At 38.6% G+C, this 20,013-nt stretch overlaps 1 protein-coding gene across 2 annotated transcripts in view; it reads right to left on the bottom strand.

Moving 5' to 3' along the window:
* Positions 1-12,224: 12,224 nt before the first annotated feature.
* LOC115258735 (class A basic helix-loop-helix protein 15) overlaps positions 12,225-20,013 on the bottom strand; it is a 75,176-nt gene continuing 67,387 nt past the window's right edge. For both annotated transcript variants that reach the window (XM_062847489.1, XM_062847490.1), the window contains exon 4: positions 12,225-12,950. The gene's annotated coding sequence lies outside the window, so the exon portion shown is untranslated. The remainder of the gene's footprint in view (positions 12,951-20,013) is intronic.

Raw genomic sequence — 20,013 nt, 5'->3', positions numbered from 1 at the left:
TCTTTTTTTTCTTTATGGCAATGGTGCGGTATGGTCTTGGACATGGTGCATTCACAGCATCTGTTCAGGTAATCAACTCATGCTCAGTCGAAGATCCGTTAAACATTTCTTTTTATTTATGCTTTTGTCATGGAATCTTGATATTATGTTCAATAAATAGTGCATAAGGATGTTTAGGAATACTTGAAAAGTATCGATTTCTGAATGCTGTTTGGTTATCTAGGTGACTGTGGAAAAAATATTCAGTAAACACGACAGCACTGAAATGTCAAATGCATCAATCCAAGCGTCTCGTACAATCGAACTGTTGCGGAAGATAAAAAATATAATAATCAAAGTACAAGATATCTTGTTACAGGCTAATAATAATAAATAAATGCCTCATTTTTACGTTGATTCCGTCTCTTGGCACTCAATGTTAAACTACATAATTCTATAGAATATATTATGTTTTATTTTATGTGATTCGTTTAAAATATTGGTTCTTTAATCACTTGGTTGTCTAAACAGTTTTAGCCATGATTTATCCCATAATCCGAACAAACCCAACTAACAATCGCCAGCCGCAAACAAGCATGCATGCTGAATTGTTGCTTTATAAGAGTAATTATAGCTGAACTAAAATTATGCTGTACACATTACTGTACAAATGCTATTTCAATTGAAAAAGTAGCCAATGTTCAACTTTTCGTATTGCCACGGAGACAAATTTCGTTCGTTTGAAACAAAAATATTCATGTTTATTCGGTAAATTGATAAAATGTTTAAAACTAAAATTTTAATTTTTAAAACTAACTCAATTACACATTTATTGCGACAGTACCCATTGAGGAGCCCCCCGTTCCGCCGTCGAGAACATAAACAAAACTCACAAGTTCCAGCTGCAACATCAAACAAAATTTCCTCCTGCAAAAAAGGCAAGATTCACCGAAAGGCTTCACGAAATTTCGTTGTTTTCGGGAGCGTATGTTATCTAATAGATGTATACATGATGTTGGCATTGAAAATACAACACGGGAGGTGGATTTTTCCAGCGAAGGAAATGACTTTATAAGTTCAATGGGAAAACAAATATATCCGTAGGGCCGACCTGCCACAAAAAAACAAAAATATTTACATTTATTTCTAACATAATCTGTCAGAAGATGCATTTTTGTTTCAAACATGGATTTTATTAGCTTCAAATGTGACGTTCGATTTGTTCCAAACAGTTTTATTTTTGTGGCCAGAACAAATTGACAATTTATTTGAATTTGCCTTAAATATTTTTGATTTTAACATAGATTTTTCTGCGTGAGAGGTGGCCAGGCAATACCTCTTTCAAGCACTCTTCCCCTCACGAAATCCTTGGAACTTTTTTTTCGCCTCAAACAAAAATCAAGCAAGTTTTTAGTTCGGACAGTTAAAACACATTGACAGTATACTTTTGTAGCCCTTCTGGCCCATATAAGAAGATAGCAGGCCAAACATTTCAATAGGTCCTATCTGCATTTGAGAGGCTCTCTTTGTTTACTTTCTCGCTTTCTCTTTCAATTATTGCAATGTTATGGTACAATTTTCAAATATTTTTGCAGTACAAATCAAAAGACAATGGTTTTGACCATCGTTCAATGCAAGGAGGCAATCAAAATACAAATAAACAGCTGAGAAATTAACGAAAGAGAGAGAAACCAAAGAGAGCCTCTCTTATGCAGATTGGACCTTTAGACATGTTTGGCCTGATAGGTTTAATTAGAAATAAGTAGGTTTATGGCAACTACTGTGCTAAAACTCTGTAATCTGCTGATACCCTTAAGGCATCTTCAGATCTTTTCCTTTATTTTTTGGAGATGAATCAGCCGCGGGCTGAAAATCTCCTTAATAAAGCTAATAATAATAATTTCACTGTAAACAGTTTTACACAACCATTTTACACTGTCAAAGTTTTATAAAAATAGGGACAGTGTTACCAGTTCTACAGTCAAAATAGTGCACGCGGAACTAAAAATGGTCAAAAGGTCCTAAAATTTACCTTGAAGCGATTTGAGCTTTGGATATTGTCGTCGCGGTTGAAACCCGAAGTTTCCCCACACCCGACAATCGAATTTCCTCCAAATCCATACGTGAAACCTAACGTCGGACGTAGTGCGCTGGACAGCGGACCTGGCCCTCTATCCAGCGCACTGTGCCCGACATACGTCCGACACACGGTTTAGGAGAAACATCGATTTTCGCGTGTCAAAAATTCATTTTCAACTGCACGAACAATATTTACTAGAAAAAGTACTGAACCGATGTCGATCAAAGCGCACAGTAGTGTGATCGCGCGATAGTTCCCACAATCGAACTTGTCGCCCTTTTTGTAGATAGAACACACGATACCTTCCATCCATTCCTCCGGTAATACTTCCTACTGTGAATGTAAATTACATTCACGGCGTGGAGAGTTGCTTTCACAGCTCGCTCACGAGTTAAGCATGGGTGTGCGACCCTTATGATATTCGGCAAACTTTCAGATAAAACTACAAGGTAAAAGTCATCCATACATTGTTTTTTGATAGCATGCTTATGAACTGAGATAGTAGCAAGTGAATGTAACTCTTTGCAAATGGTGAATGCCATCCCTGTCGCCAGATTTAAAAATTGGTATCACTCTAGCTACTTTCAGGCAATCGGGATAAACTCCTGTTTCTATAATCCTATTGAAGATCTGTGCCAAGATTCGGGAAAAACTAACAGAATTTTGCTTAAGATCATCGGCTGTGATACCATCGGGACCTCCACATTTTTTTGAAGCTAAATCATTAATGAGCAAAGTTACTTCATTAGGAGATGCTGGAGTTAAAAAAATTGAACCGGAAACTCTCTTCAAATACGACAACGGCTTAGACGAGGTATCCACTACAATACCGTTAGCGAGCTCTTGACCTATGTTGGAAAAATATTTGTTAAAAATCTCACAAACATGTTGGCTATTATCAATTTTTATACCATTTTCATTGAGAGTAATCTCACTTGATTGAGAACTTTTCCCAAATATTTTATTAATATGTGTCCATAGTTTGGAGTGCGGAGTGTTATTTAGAAGGTTTTTGTAATACAACACTTTACAACTTTTTTTCGCTGCAGTTACCTTATTAGAGATATGTTTGAGCAAGCCTTGGAGGTGTTGATCATTGGGGTTTCTTTTGAGTCGCTTAATGTAATTATTGTTTATTTTAATTAAATACCACAGATGAAGGTTCATCCATGGACAGAAACTTCCTTTCACATTGACATTTTTAGTTATAACTTTTGAGTATTTTTCATGTAAAGTTTTATAAGTAGATATGATGTTAGCTAGGCATACATTTGGATCCTGAAATTCACCAAGAGAATCCAAATAGGTTTTAAAATCATTGGAGATTTTCTGATTATCTACAATTCTTTTGACGAGAGTTACTTTTTGTCTATCTTCAAATAGTAGTTTGGGGGGTATCGACTGTGAAAACTTATGTTGAAATGGTTTTCGGCTTATGCAGTCGGAAGACCAGCTAAAACGTTATTTTTTAATTCTGATCCGACGTTTCGGGCCTTTATTGGTCCTTTTTCTGAGGATTAGAATGGGCTAACGTTTTAAGACCCCGAAGACCCCGATGACAAAAAAAAATGTTAGCCCATTCTAATCCTCAGAAAAAGGACCAATAAAGGCCCGAAACGTCGGATCAGAATTAAAAAATAACGTTTTAGCTGGTCTTCCGACTGCATAAGCCGAAAACCATATCTTCAAATAATTGGAAAGACGTAAGTATCATGGAGTGATCACTACGATCCGAAGAGATTGTATCGTTCCTAGTACGAGGCAGATCATCAATTCTACAGACTGCGTGATCTATTAGGTTTGCACTTATCGGTCTTGTAGGAAAAGTGTTGGAACAGACGAACATGTACGATTCTGCAAGGACGTGGCCGGTGCCGTTATTGTACCATTAACACATATGTCCTATTTATAGGACAGATACCCCGAACGACCAGCGTCCTATAAATAGGGACAGTCTTTTTGATGTGAATATTTCCAGAATTATGCAAAATTTTAGAATACTTTCTTCAAAGATGATGTTCTCCACACCCATACCTTGCGCATACAGTGATAGACATTCGTTTAGCCGAGACCAAAAAAAGAGTCAGGAAACTCATACAAAATATTTTATCGTAGTGATAGTATATCTGGTACTGCTTCATAAAAAATGTGATACAATAAACTTACATATACACTGAAACAAAACCGAGGGTAAAAACCCTTCAAATGTCATTTTTTGCCTAGACATTCGTTTAGCCGAGGTAAATAAAAAATTGGGTTTCAATAGATTTTTTGCAATTTCGTGAGTATATTTCGAGGATATACTCCAAGGAATTTAGTTTATGACGTGTTAGCATGATAATTGACCTTAAAAGTTTATTTATTTGTGAAATTCAGAGAGATATTATAAAAAAAATGTCCCGATATGGAGAAGCGACGATAAACAAATTTATTTGAGAAAAATGATTTCTGTAAACACTCAAACGTAAGCTAGATTAGCAGTTTTGAAAATATGGCACATAATTATTGCTAGAAATGTTCCAATTATTGCATGTCATGAAAAAGTTAAGTATATTGGTTTTTGGTAGGTTAAACTTTAAAATGGGATTGATAAAAGCTAAAATAAATAGTTCTGCATTGAAATGAAGACGTGTCCTAATGCCTGTGGAGTATACCTGTTTGATACTCATTACTAAATGAGTTAGAAGACTGCAAAGTGAAAGAACTGCAAGAAGTTTCAGATTTTTTGTACCCTGTTTATTCAAAAGCAGAGGCTCATACAAAAATGCAAGATATAATCAAACAATTCGCTTATTTCATTCAATCTGAAGAAATATATTATAAATGAGTCTTAGTTGTGAACCACATTCATTTTTGACATGATTTATTTGAAAAGAATGTCTAAATTATGAAGCAAGTAGTTCATGCTAGAAATTTGAATACTTTCAGTGCCATTTCTCGAAATATGAGCTGTCCAATGTATGTTATTTCAGCCAGAATACAGTCTGGAAGATATTGGGAACTATTAGAAGACGTAATAGTAGTAAACGCTGTGATTTATGCAAGTGAAACCATCATATTTCATCAAAACAATACTTAAATACGTGATTTTTTTATGGGTTTTTGTTATTTTTTTCTGTTAAAAACATTGTTTTTCGTAAATTTTCAACCTGCTTTGGTCATGAAACTTTCACTAGACTCTTTTGAAACACTTCCGATAAAAATAACTAGATCAAATCTCAATTTGGAAACATTTACAATATTATCAAAGTCCAAATATTTGGACTTTGATATTATGACATATTTATATGGGATGCATGCAAAATTAATATGGCAACACTTCCAAAAACGATCTAATTCATGATTTACAAGTCGATCTATAATGCAGATCACCATACAAAATGACTTTGTTGGATATTTTTCGAAATTTGATAGTTTTTTATTATGGAATTCTAAAAATTGTACAATTCGGCTAAACGAATGTCTAGGCAAAAAATGAGATTTGAAGGGTTTTTACCCTCGTTTGTGTTTCAGTGTATATGTAAGTGTGATGTATCACATTTTTATAAAACAGTACTAGATATACTATCACTACGATAAAAAAGTTTTATCATAGAATCTTTTGTATGAGTTTCCTGACACATTTTTGAAATTTTTTTAGCCTCGGCTAAACGAATGTCTATCACTGTAGTTAACAATATAGTTTGTGACTGGTTCACTAGGGGGCGTAAACTATGCTGCAAAGAATACCTATTATCACGATCAATGAGCTTCATTTCCAATGAAAAAAAAATATTTCCCTGGAATCTTGACAATGGTTAATGTTTTTTAGTTCATTTCTTCGACAGAGTTGTTAATCAATACAAACAAAATTCGATGTACATGTGTATGATTGTATGTTTATATGTTTATGAGTTTGTATGTTCGTCTATTTGTATGTTTATATGTATGTACGTATGACTCTGGATGCGTCAAGAAATTTCAATCAAATTTGACAATAGACATATATTAGACTTTCAGTGTCGCTGCAAATCCTGTGACTAACATCTTGTAGGTGTGTGTCTTGGATACGGTACCCAAAGTGTCAAATTTTCTTGATTTTCATCTCAGCAACAACTGTAGTACCTCACTGGTAACCTGGCTGGTAACCAAAACATATATTTTCATTGTTTCTGTCGCTCGCGTATTTTCTGTGTCTGTTCAAATATTTGTGACTGTGATTCATTTGAAAATAATTGAAACACTGAGAATGGAATCGTTTACCTCGATAACAAACTCTCAGCCCCAGCGGTTGTTAAAATCTGTAGATCTGAATGTGTGTGTGCGTTCCAAAACGAAGAATTGTCAGTAAATCACTCAGAGGACTGCGCTGATTCCATACCACCATACCACGTCAAATGCTCGCAGTGTCATGCCATTAGATAAAGGTCATTCCTTCAGTCTTGTGAGCGGAAGAACAAACTATGCACTATTCATTTTGAAACGGATCCTAGAGAATGGCCAGTTCGTTAAAAAATGGTCTTTCTCCTCCCAAGCGCAGCAAGTAAACACAATTTTTTTCATATTCTGTTCCCTGCAGAACATGAAAATGAAAACAATAGGTTTGACACTTTAGGTACCGATCAATGATGCTTTTGGAAATAAGGACTACTTTGGTTCAAACATCTTCGTCACATCCGTAGTATGGGGAAATAGCGCCTCTAGCGTTCTATACTTGTACTTCTATTAATTTGACATACACATTCCTTAGGATGTGGAGGGGGTAGTAGGTGCATTGGAATTCCATATCCAAGATGGCGGACCATATCCAAGATGGCGGCCACGGAATGGTAGTTTGAGCTATGATACCATGCAATATGGGTATCTATCGATCGGGCTTCATGAGTAGAAGTCAAAAATCAATATTTGACCCAATTTTGAAACCCAAGATGGCGGACCATTTGCAAGACGGCGGCTACGGAATGAGAGATTGAGCTATGATACCATGCAATAAGGGTATTTATCGATCAAGCTTCACGAGTAGCACTCAAAAATGAATATCCGACACCATTTTGAAATCCAAGATGGCAAACCATATCCAATATGGCGGCCACAGTATGGTAGTTTGAGCAATGATACCATGCAATATGGGTATCTATCGATCGGGCTTTATGAGAAAAAGGGTAGAGGGTCATGGTAGATCGTAGGGTAGCGGGTAGGGTAAACGCCCAGTCAACCAGTGATCGTATTAGATGTAGAATAAGATGTTAAAGTGGAGGCGATATGCGTACATTTTACGTATGCCTAAATGGAGGCATGCACGCATATGGCCTCCACTTTATCATCTTATGCAACATCTTATACGATCACTGGTTGTCTGGACGGTGGAGCAGATGGTCGGGTTTGGGTGAAGGATAGAGTAGAGGGAGTGGAGTATAAGGTTAGGGTAGAGGATTGGGTAGACGGTAGGGAAGAGGGTAGGACAGAGAAGAGGGTTGTGGGTAGGAAAAAGGTTAGAGTAGAGAGTAGGGTAGACGGTACAATTAAGCAAAATATAGACTAGAGGGTACGGTAAAGGATAGGGCAGTGGTTATGGTAGAGGATAGAGTAGTGAGTAGGGCAGATGGTAGAGTTGAAGATTATGATAGAGCGTAGGATAGAGGGTTGGAAAAGAGGGCAAAGAAGACAGTAAGATAGAAGCTAGAGAGTAGGGTGAAGAATTGAGATGAGATTGGATGAGCTGAGGTTTTTTTTTCGAGATACCTTCAAGAATTTTTCCAGGATTTCTTAAGGTATTTCTTTCGAGAATCTTCCCAGGTTTATTCCCGGGGTTCTTTCAGATATTGCTTCAGAGATTGCTATACGGATTGCTCCGGAGTTCTCTTCACGGATTTTGGCAAGGGTTGCTTTGGAAAATCCTGAAAGGATTCTTTTAAACCGATTGACTTGATTTTTGAAACAGTATCAGATACGCACCGTATTTAGCCATGAGCAAAAATTAAAGTCAATTGGTATGAAATTGACTGAGTTGTAGCCAGAGCCGTAGCGTGGTCCCATGGCGTCCTTGGCAGGCATCCATATTGGCGCCTCACATTGTTAATTTGCAAAAAAAATGTAGTTATTATTTATTTTTGCAAAGCTTTAAAAATGTTGGATTTTGTTGTTAAAAAAACAAATTCCCCCTGATTTTTTTTCGATATTCTTTTAGTATTTTTGATGCGTGTTTTTCTTTAGGAGTTTCTATGGAAGTCGCTTAAAAATTTTTCGAAACTTATTTCTCTTATACGAGTAAAAGTACGTACACATTTTGCATTTCAATAATCTCACCATTTGCATTTCAAGAATCAGACCAGTACAATAATAAGAAATGGCACATCCTTAAAAAATGATGCATAAATTTCTTCAAGGCTTATTTTGTATTTTCTGGAATTTTCCTTCGACTGAATTTTGTTTTGGAAAATAATTTTAGGAAACTTCTAACGATCTATTTTACCAATTTTCGGCGATTAAATCAATTAGATTTACCAAAGTTTAATCGAAATATTTCCCAGAAGATACGTTATAAAATTTTCAGTAACCATTAGACAAACCATGGACCAAGACGACTTACTTGAGAAATTTCTTTTTGAATTTTTATTGGAATCTCTTCCTGATGGAATAACTGAATTAAATGATGCATGAATGTCGGAAGGAATTCTGCTGGAAAATCCACTCCATATGAAAATCCGGCAGATATTTCAGCAAGAATTTCCAATGGAATTCATGTAGTAATTCTTGCAGGAATTCCTAAAGTAGTTCGTAAAGAGATGACTGAAGGAATGCCTGTAAGAATTTGTGGAGAACCACTGGAAGAATTTCTGAAGGAATCTCTATATATATAAAAATGCAGTGGCATACGTGGGACCGCGCATAACTTGCGAACGGAAGGTCCGATTTTGATCGTCTTAGTTTTGTTCTGTTAGTTTTCACCCAAGGAAGGTTTTTGAGGCAAAAAAATTGAGTATTTTGAAAATCGATCTTCCATAGGTTTTGTCACCGGGGACTTGGTCTGCCAGGTACAGCTAGTTTTGTATAAAATCAATGACAGATTTTCGAATGGATTATCTAGAGAAATGTCTAAAAGAATTCCAAATGTATGATTTACTAAAGGAACTTATGAGGAAATTTATGAATGGTTTTCTAGCAGTAATTTATGGAGCAATCTCTACTGAACATGGAACAATTTTGGAATGAATCAATGGAAGGTTTTCTAAGCGATATTAGAGCTTTCTTCTTTCATGAGAAATCTGAAGAAGACTTTCTGAAGAGCTTTGTTCAAATGACTTAATTTAAAGAAATTTATAGATGATTTTCTAAAACAATATCTGGAAGAATTTTTGAAGAAATTCTCAGAGGCATTTCTGAAGGAATTCCTGGAGGGATTTCTAATGGAATCTTTGAAGGGTTTTCTATAGGAATCCATGGAGGAATTACTGAGGAAGTCTATTGAAAAGTTTCAAAGTACCCAGACAACCAGTAGTCGTATAAGAAGTTGCATAAGATGATAAAGTGGAGGACATATGCGTGCATGCCTCCATTTAGGCGTATGTAAAATGTACGCATATCGCCTCCACTTTAACATCTTATGCAACATCTTATACAATCACTGGTTGACTGGGTAATCATTAAAGATTTTTTTGCAGGAATCTCCATAAGAATTTCTGAAGTAAACTCTTGAAAATTTCTAAAGAAATTCATTGAAGGTTTTCCAGAAGAAGCGCAGGAAAAAAGAGATATTAAGAAATAGAAGATTAAGGAATTTTTGAAGGAAGCTGTAGGGGAATTTAGGAAGATAAATCATTGTAGAAAATTTACAAATGTATCACTGAAAGTTTTTTTTTTGAAAGAATATCTGCCGCAATTCCTTGATGATTATCTAATTAAATCCGTAGAAAAATATCAGGAGGAATCCTTTCTGAATAAATTCCTAGATATCTTCCTGAAAGTTTAAAGAAATAAAAGAAATATTTCAATGAAGTCGGTTAAAATCCTCGGAAGTAACTTCGAGACATTTCCCAGTGAGAATGTTTAGGAATTTTTAGAAAGATACTTTCACCAGAACTTTGAAATCGTTGTTCATTAAAAAAAACTAAAATTGTTTCTCAAAATAAACTAAATTCCCAGCTAATATATTATAAATCTCAAATACTGAAAATAGTAAAAACTTGATGACATTCAAGAAAACAATAGCATCATGCTGATTTTTTCTAGCCTTAGGCGTTTTCGGCGCCCTTCTAAGGCTGGCGCCCTTGGCGGGGGCCAACCTGACCAACCGCACGCTACGGCTATGGTTGTAGCAGCAACATTCCGTTCGCCAGATATATATTTGGAAAACTTCGGATCGTGACTCCGGATAAACGAGTCCGGCCTAAATATGTAGAATTGAAATAATCCCGACTTGGTTTCCTTCAACCTTCCTTTAAAATATCCTAGCAACGTACACAGTGAAAAAGGGATGTCATCATTTCAAGCAGTAAAATTTCAGATCTGTGTATCTATTTCATTTTAAAGTAACATCACTTTTATTACTACTTATGTTCATTGTTTCGTGATGGTTTTCATGTTTTCATTATTCACTTCAGATGGTTTAACACGTAGTTATCTGGCAAGCTTTGCTCATTTGCTTCATGGGCTTTATAGTATTTTCTGGTTATCCCACTTCAAGAGGTTAGGTGTAGTAGAAGGTAGCTGAAAGTATTTACAAAGCTGATTTTATGCTAAACTATTTTACTATAATTTTACTTTTGCGTGTGTGATTTTCTTTTTAAATTGGATTCATTGGCATAAGGTAATTTCCAACAGGGAATAGACGGATGAATGCAGAAGCAAACCGATTACTTTTCAGCCTTCTCAAAACTTTGCCAGTCATTCGTGTTCTTTAAGTGTAGCTTTTCAATTATGATGGTTATTTCACATTGTTTGGCACATTTATTTTTGGTTTAGATCTAATTTACTTCTAGAACCTAGCTTAAGTTTGATTTATGCTTATAAATAATTAACTGTTCACTGATTGATCTAATTGCTAGACTTTGCTTTAGTACCTCGCGGTCTTTGGACCAGTACGTTTGTATGCGTAAACTTTGTTTGACATGCAATTGATGTTGGTTGACTTGGCAAATAATTTGATTCGATTTCACGATTTTCCTCCGTAGTTGGCTAACATTTGCAAAAATCTTCATTTTTATTTCGTTCTACGATTTGTACTTAATAAGTTACGGTAACATGTACACAACTACAATGTCGTATTGCAGTTTTTACCGAAATATATTTTTTTAAACTAAATTAAACTTGTATGTGCTTTTGTTAAAATGTGAATAGTGCGACGTATCGATGCACTACAGACAAGCAGACGTAACACAGGTTTGAAGAATCCAGTTATCCGCGAGCGGTAATGGCGGCGGCGGGCAAATCCAACCGATTCGAATTTTGACGTTTCTTGGGGATCGCAAACGGTTGGCGCCACCAAACGGTGGGTGAAGGGGTGAGGAGAAGAATGAAACTGTTTTGACTTTCCCCCAAGATACGTCAAAATCCGAACCGGTTGGATTTGCCCGCCGCCTCCATTACCGCTCGCGGATAGGTGGATAGAGTGAAGAATAGAGTAAAAACTATAGAGGACGAATGTCGCTGTTGTTTCCTTTATTTTCGTTGGGAAATATGTCGGATATCTATCTGTCAAACTAGGTTTTTATTTTGTCACTTATATACCTACCTATCTCCGTCAGCGGTTCCGTTACGCAGTTTACTCCATCACCGGATGAACATGTTTCACGGAACTCTATGTTGTGTCACAATGTGTCAAATGAAAACCTCTAAAGATTGATCTGATCGATGAAAATTGTAAAGTCTGCTTGTCTCTAGGTGCGCATTCGAATATGAGTCGCAGACAACATTATCTCTCTGTGTCTTTACATATCTGGATGAATGATTCTAGCTTAGTTTAGATTATTGTGCGTTTAGCACTAAATTGATTTCTGAAAAAAACTTCATTGACTTCCGCTGTCTTTCCTATGCGTTAAACATAACGTCGGAAGTAGTGCGCTGTACAGTAAATCTGGTTTTCTATACAGCGCACTACTTCCGACGTTATGTTTAACGCTTAGGAAAGGCAGCGGAAGTCAATAAAGTTTTTTCGGAAATCAATTTAGTGCTAAACGCACAATAGATTGACTAGAATTCAAGTTGAGATCACGACAGTGCCTGTACTCTTAAGGAATTATATCATTAAGGTGAAAGCATTACATAGGCTAAAAGGGATTGAGAGATAAACTGCATTATTCATTAGTTTACGCATCATTCAAAACGCAGTGATCTATAGTTAGGACGTTCTCTCTGGAGCGGACAGGATCATGTCAAGTCGGGAAATTTGCAGTACCCTAGCTTATCAATTTAAGCTGAAAATCGATTTTCACCTCTGATGTAGTGATGTAGCTTTCGTTCCACATGTACCTACTAGCACTTGTCATTATAACTATTTTGCACAGCTTCTCGTTTGTATCGGGTGGTAGACAATTTCTCCTTTAATTAACCTGTTAATTTCAATGGACTGGCAACCGGTGCCGTGCGTGGCGGGGACAACAACAGCATGGACAGGAAGCAATAGCGTAGTTGGGGGAGGTCTTTGATAGTGTGCCACATCATCATCATCATCATCATCAGCTGCTGCTCGGTGGCGGCACCTCCTCGGCGCGGGTTTAATCTCCGTTGGGGGAACAAATTTCATATCACTTTCCTTTTTTTTTATTCTCGTAATAATTCGCTTCGGATCAGGATCATCCTTTTAATTTTCACATTCGATTATACATGCATATTCCCGCGCTTGTTAGCAGCTTTTTATGTTGCTGGGGCGTGATATTGAATAATCATTTTTTAATTCAAGTGGATTTTCTGCTCTCTGTGAATAGATTGGAGATGGTTGATTAGTTTAATGTGTGGTTCTTATAGATTTGGATGGGTGTGTTGCACGGTTTTGGTTTAGGAAGCGAACGGATTTTCAACATTTAGAATTAAACAAATGCAGAATGCTATTGATTTTTTATTTTTGAAACTGGTTCATTCAAAGTACAATAGTTTATTTAAAGTAGTAGTACAACAATTTTTTTGGCTCTATATTATGTTTTGGTTTGTAATCGTTACAGAGTGATGAATTGATGAATAATAATCCTGATGTCTGCAAAAATTTCAAGAAAATTCGATGAAAAACTAAATTTAGAGAGTTGTACAGAGTAGGTATGTAGTTTTCGCTGGAAGTAAAAAAAGATTCCCTCTGCCAAAACGCCAAACAGCGCCCTGAAAAGAACACTATGATAACGCATAGCGTTAGCGTTAGCGTTAGCGTAGTTACGGTATACTTCGTAGATTGGATACTAACAACATTCATGTACCTTTTGCTAATCTTGCTCGGATTGCTTATCGGAGCAAAGCTGGGGAGTTAACTTCGCTCCAATCTTATTCAAGAATACCAAAAGCACACATGTCATTATTCCCGGCCACGCCCATCTTTACCGTAACTTGGGATAGGGGAAGGAAATGTTGATGTAGCACTTATATAAGAGGCCTCCGACTCAGTGACACTCCCATAAGTACTACGGAATGGGTGGTTGGGAGATGTATTATGTAGGTCAAGGATTCGCCTGAAAAGCTGACGATAGACCCACGGCATTGGTTGTTTAGTTGTTGGTTAAAATTTAATCTTTTGAAAGCCGGCAATCAAAAGAGATTTTTTTTTTCTATTTATTGTTTAAATAATTATGTTTCTGCTCAGTAAGAGGCCCAAGCAGAACCGATCCCTCCAGGGTCATCGGAACATTAAATAAATAAATGTTTGAAACTCGTGAAAAAAATGGTGATCCGAGAAAAAAAAACTCAATTTAAATAAAAAACGCGAAAACAACGAAAAAAAAAAACATCTCAATTTATTAAAAAAAAAATACGTAAAACAAGTTGAAAAAAATAAAATGAAAAGATATTGTTTCTATTTATTGTATAAATAAGTATGTTTCGGCTAAGTGTGAGGCACAAGCAGAACCGATTAAAACGCAAGGAAAAAAAAAATGGTGACTCGAAAAAAAATAACAAAATAAAAAAAATAAACAAAAAATCGCGTTACACAACAACAAAGAACATCTCAATTTATCTAAAAAAAAAAATAAAATAAAACAAGATCGCGTAAAACGAGTAAAAACCATGATTGGCAATCCAAAAAAAACAATTTTTCTAAAAAAAACGCATCCACACCCGCGACATTACGACACAAGGCTCAAAGAAAAACGACGCGGACAACGTGGTCTACCCGCCACCGAATGATATGGCGATCTTGACCCTTCAAAAAAATAAGAAGGATGTTTCGCGTTCCGACTGCAGGGTTGCCCGCTTGTACATCTGAAATAGAGAATAGTATTAAATGGTGATAGTCTCACAACAGTTACATAATTTTCGGAAATAAATCTCTCTATACTGTGATGATTATTCACTAGTAATATTAGGTTTTTATGGTTTAATTCACTTGGTCTTTAAAGCTTGATCCACTTAGTATTTGGCCGCACAAAACAAGACATTTCTTTGTCAAAAAAATACATAGAAATACGGTTTTGGTTTTATAACGCAGGAAATTTATTAAACTTTGAAGAAAAAAATATTGAAAAATTATTCATCGGCATTTCGGATGAATTCTCGGACTTTTCGCTTAATACCGCTCATCATTTTTTGCACAGTAGAACTTTCAACTTGATCTGCCATCTTTTTTCACCACTTCTGCAAATCAGATGGTTTTTTGATTGATACGTCAAAATGGACTTTGGACAACTCCCAGCACACAAATTTTACCACGCCAAACGCAAGGGTGATGCCCCAGGAAGATTTAAATTCGTCTATGCTGATAAGTTTACTCGCAAGATGATGATATGGCAAGGCATCTGCAGTTGTGGAAGGAAAACGGATGTTTTTATCACTGGAGCGACCATGAATGGGCAGGTTTACAAGCAGGAGTGTCTTTAGAAGCGAGTTTTGCCATTCATTCAATCACATGACGGTCTGGTGAAGTTCTGGCCTGACTTAGCCAGCTGCCATTACAGCCGGGATGTCATGGAATGGTATACAAGGAATAACATTGATATTATTGAGAAAAATATCAACCCTCCGAATTGCCCAGATTTTCGTCCCATCGAAAAATTTTGGGCAATTATCAAAGGCAAGCTTAAAAAATGTGGTAAAACAATAAAAAAACATCTGATTTGCAGAAGTGGTGGAAAAAGATGGCAGATCAAGTTGAAAGTTCTACTGTGCAAAAAATGATGAGCGGTATACAGCGAAAAGTCCGAGAATTCATCCGAAATGCCGATGAATAATTTTTCAATATTTTTTTCTTCAAAGTTTAATAAATTTCCTGTGTTATAAAACCAAAACCGTATTTCTATGTATTTTTTTGACAAAGAAATGTCTTGTTTTGTGCGGCCAAATACTAAGTGGATCAAGCTTTATAATTCAGCTCTTTAGGTATGCAAATAATATAGTTTTTAGAAAAATGGATTACAATATTCAGGGTTTTGTAGGTATAATCTAAAACTCCTCTAGAGTCGACACTCTTCTCCGAAGCTTCGCTGCCAAACTGCTCGTCCAAACTCGGGTTTTCCCTTCCACGGCGTTTCGGGTCCAACAGGGTTCAATCCATGGGGTTACAACTCCCCCATCCAGCAAACGCATTGTTGTCCAAAGTTTGCGGCTGCCACGGCTGAACAAAAGGTTTGAGAAGGTTGATGTGGAACATTCCCCTTATCTTCCCTGAATCCGTGTGTTGCAACAAAAATACGTCATCTTGTATCGCTTCCTTCACCTCATAGGGACCTTCGTACACGTCCAGGAACTTCCTGATTATGGCCTAGGCTTCAGATGACATAGGATTAGCCTTTAACAACACCAGATCTCCAGCATGGAATCGTACTGTTTGCTTCTTCGTCCCCTTATTTCGCTTGTCCGCCTTCTTCTGCAGCATGATGCGAACCTGATCATAATCGACGGCCGATGTATCTGAAGATGGAAAACTGAACAAGTCCTGCAGCGCATCCTTTGCCGATTTGCCGAATTGTAGCTCATACGGGGTTGCCCCCGTAGACTCGTGGTAGGCACAATTAATCCAACGGCTGAAGATTTGCAGATTTTTCGCCCACGACCGATGATTATTTCGGCAGTATGCTCGACACAGCCTAGACAACTCTCTCATGGTTCGCTCCACTGGGTTGGCTTGTGGGTGGCGCACTGAAGTAAATATAAGCTTGATGTTTTGAGTCCTCAACATCCTTACCCAATATTTGGCGGTGAATTGGGTCCCTTGATCACACAACACCGTTGATGGTTTTCCGAGCTCCTTAATTCGTTTTTCTAATTTCCCCCAAAGCACACAGGCTGTAGGCTTTTTCACTGCGTCCAAAGTTACGTATTTGGTGAACACATCAATCATAACGAAAACATAACGGACGCCCGCTGGTCCAGAGGGAAGCGGACCAAACAAATCCACGGATAACAGTTCATTTGGTCCACTAGGAAGAATGCTGCGTCGAGTACCGTGAAGACGTGAAGTCGGGGGTTTTGAACGTTGGCAGGTGAAACAGGCTCGAATGTAATCCTTCGCGTCCGCCCGCATGCCTCTCCAGTAGACTACCTTGTTCATTGCTTGCACTGTTTTTTTGTAACCCGTAATGTCTGGATTGGTCATGGTAGAAGCGTAAAACAACACCCACCATATTTCGAGGAACGGCTATCTTCCAATCCGCTTTCCGATGATTTTTGACGAAGAGCACATCGTCGACCTTCGTGTATTCTCCGGTTCCAAAGCCATGAATTCCAACATCAGTTTTCAGGTAAATGTTGTGCAAATCTTTATCTGCGTGCTGTTTCGAGGGTAATTCTCGCATAAGTTGACGAAAAAGTTTTTCCTCCGGTGTCAATCGGGCCAGAACGAATTGCCTGTTTGGACGAAGCGACGTAGTGAGACTTCCTTCAGGGTAGCGTGATAAGGCATCCGCTATTTCGTTGTCCTTTCCCCGGCAGTACTGAATGTCGAAATTAAACTGCTGGAGGAAAAGTATCCATCTTGTCAGCCGACCGTTGAGTAGCTGACAACGTTTGAGGAAGACTAGGGCTTTGTGGTCGGTGTACACGGTGAAGTGGGTCCCAAGTAGATACTGTCGCCATTTGTTTAGCGACCACACTACCGCTAAGGCTTCTAGTTCAGTAGCAGTGTAATTTTGTTCTGCGGCTTGTAACAGACGACTGGCATAGGAGATAACCATTCGGTCGTTTTGATTATCCCATTGAAACAACATCGCTCCAAGCCCTTGATAGGAACTGTCAGTTTGTACGCAGAATTCTTTATCCATTAGAGGATAACGAAGAGTCGTGTGGTGCAAGAAAAGAAGTTTCACAGCACTGAAAGCCTCTTTTTCTTCTTTCAGCCATTTCCATCCAACATTATCACGCAGAAGAATATAAAGTGGCTTCGCAATCGCGGCGTACTTGGGAGTAAATCTCGAAACATAACTGGCTAAACCCAAGAAGGATTTTAGGGATCTGCGGTCACAGGGCTCAGGAAACTGCTGGATGGCCGACACTTTATCCGGATCGATGCTAACTTCATTTTGCCCAACGATATGCCCCAGAAATTTGAGCCTGGTTTTACAGAACTCACTTTTCGATGCGCTGATCGTCAATCCGGAATTCCGAAGTCGGGTGAATAATTTTCGGAGATGTTCCAGGTGCTCGTTAAATGACCTGGATTTCACAAGCAGATCATCCAAATATTTCTCAATGAACTCTAAAATCTCCGGACCCAATATAGTGTCCAGCGCACGAGAGAAACTGGCCACAGCAGTGCATAATCCAAATGGAAGGACGTTGAACACGTATGATTTAGTTTCGAACAGGAATCCCGTGAACTTCCGGTGACCTGGCTTGATTGGTATTTGCCAATATGAACTGGTAAGGTCTATTAAGGAAAAGATGAGCGTGTCGTTGAACTTCTGGACTATCTGTTGCACATCCGGAGGTTTCTCGTTGTCTTTCTCCATGACTGCATTCAGACGGCGAGCATCCAAACATACTCGGACTTCCCCAGACTTTTTCATTGTGACTACTAACGGGTTGATGTAAGGAGTTGGTTCTCGAGAGATGATTCCCCATTCCTCCATTTTATCGATCTGATCCCGCACCTTACTGAGGTAGCGGAATGGAATTGGATATTGTTTCTGGTTGAATCCCGCGTCGTTGGTTACATGGATTTCATGCTCGTATTCTGTTGTGAGACCAGGCACATCCGAAAATATATCCGAAAATTCTTCCAGAAGCGAATCAAGTTTCGCCTGCTCTTCTTCGCTTCGGATGAACTCTTCGTCCAGAGGGGAGTCACTCCAGGAGTACTTCGTAGATGGTTCGCGATCCTCCCCCACTTCAATACGGCACAGTGGAACGGACCCACGGTTTCGGTCCCAATCTCCAGCACAAAATGGTAATACGATCTCGTTCCCGTTCAGCGTCAAACAGACCTCACGACGTTGAAAGTCCATCTGAGCCTTCAAGTAATGCAGAGTATCCATACCGAATATCAACGGAGTACAAAGCTCTTCGACTACTGCCAGGCAAACGTCAACAGTCTCGTTCTGGATATCTACGGGAACAAACACTTGATTCGATATGGACATCTTCCTTTTCCCATACGCTCCCTGTATGGTAGTATTCTGCACTGGAAACTCTCCCAACGGTATTCCCCTTGACTTCAGCTCATGATAAAGTGCCTTATCGATGCAGCTTAGCTCGGAACCACTGTCCAGCAAGACTAGCTTTACCAAACTGTCGATGCGTGCTTCAATCAGTGGTGATTTTTCGTGCTTGGGCTGACCACTCACATCGTCTTCGGCGAGCAGTTCATCCGAACCGACAAATATATTGGCAACCGAATGAACGTCAACCCCTGCCTCCTCTTCAAGCTCGGCTACTGTAGCTCGTACATTGCGATTCCATTGTCCATCATTGTTATTCTGCTGACCTCGCCAAGGCCGGTTATTGGTTGCGCTGTTTTGCAATTGACTTTGTTGATTTGCATCGGCTCGGCCTCTCACGACATTTCGGTTGTACGTGTTGTTATGATGATCCTCCGTCTGTAGTAGCGTGTAAGCGGATTGTATATCCGAGCAATTACTTAGTCGTGCGCCGACAGTACGAGGGAAGTGTTGTGTTAGGTGCAAAACTAGCTCTAGCTCGGACGGAGCCGTGTCCAGATGGCGCGCTTTTGTGATCAAAGCTAGGAAATATTCCGCCATTTTCGAGGGAGTTTTCGCTGTATAGTTTCCGTACATAATCTCTTCACGAACTAGTCTCTGAGCGCGTTGTCCCCAATATTGCTGAAGGAAATGGAAGCGAAAGTGGTCGTAGTTCACCAGCAGGTAACCGAAACCTCTTGCCCACGTCCTAGCTTCTCCTTCTAGACAGGATAGGATGAAGGGTAATTTGCAATTTGGGTCCAACTGTACTGACTCTACATATCGATCGACGTCTTGCAGAAATTCGACTGGGTGACTTTGTTCCAAATCACCCTTGAAGGAAGGCTTCGGAACGTCAAAAGTTCTAGAGGCTGTCAAGCCAACGTTTGGAAGTCTGGTGCTGTGTGGAGCAGTGTTAACACCCGGGCTCGCAAAAACGTTTTGTCTCATATTATTACCGATCCACGGTCTGGCATTGTTTCCGTTGAGCATTGCTGGTGGAAAAGCCGCCCACTGAGCTTCGTGATTAACATTGGCCACCGGCGGTGGCGCTGCATTCCCTTGGCCTACACTTGGTTGTTGAAAAATGCTCAAGTCGTTCCATTGTTCGAAACCATTAGGGCAAGGGCCCGATGTTGGAGGCTGTCCCGCTATTGAAGGGGCCCAATTCTGCTGCATGCGCTGTAGCTGATTTTGTTGTGCTTGCTG

This window comes from Aedes albopictus, chromosome 2 (assembly GCF_035046485.1).
Source record: "Aedes albopictus strain Foshan chromosome 2, AalbF5, whole genome shotgun sequence".
In the NCBI taxonomy this organism is placed as follows: Eukaryota; Metazoa; Arthropoda; class Insecta; order Diptera; family Culicidae; genus Aedes; species Aedes albopictus.
Note: the sequence above shows the minus strand (reverse complement) of the source record. Positions and strands in the feature narration are given on the sequence as shown.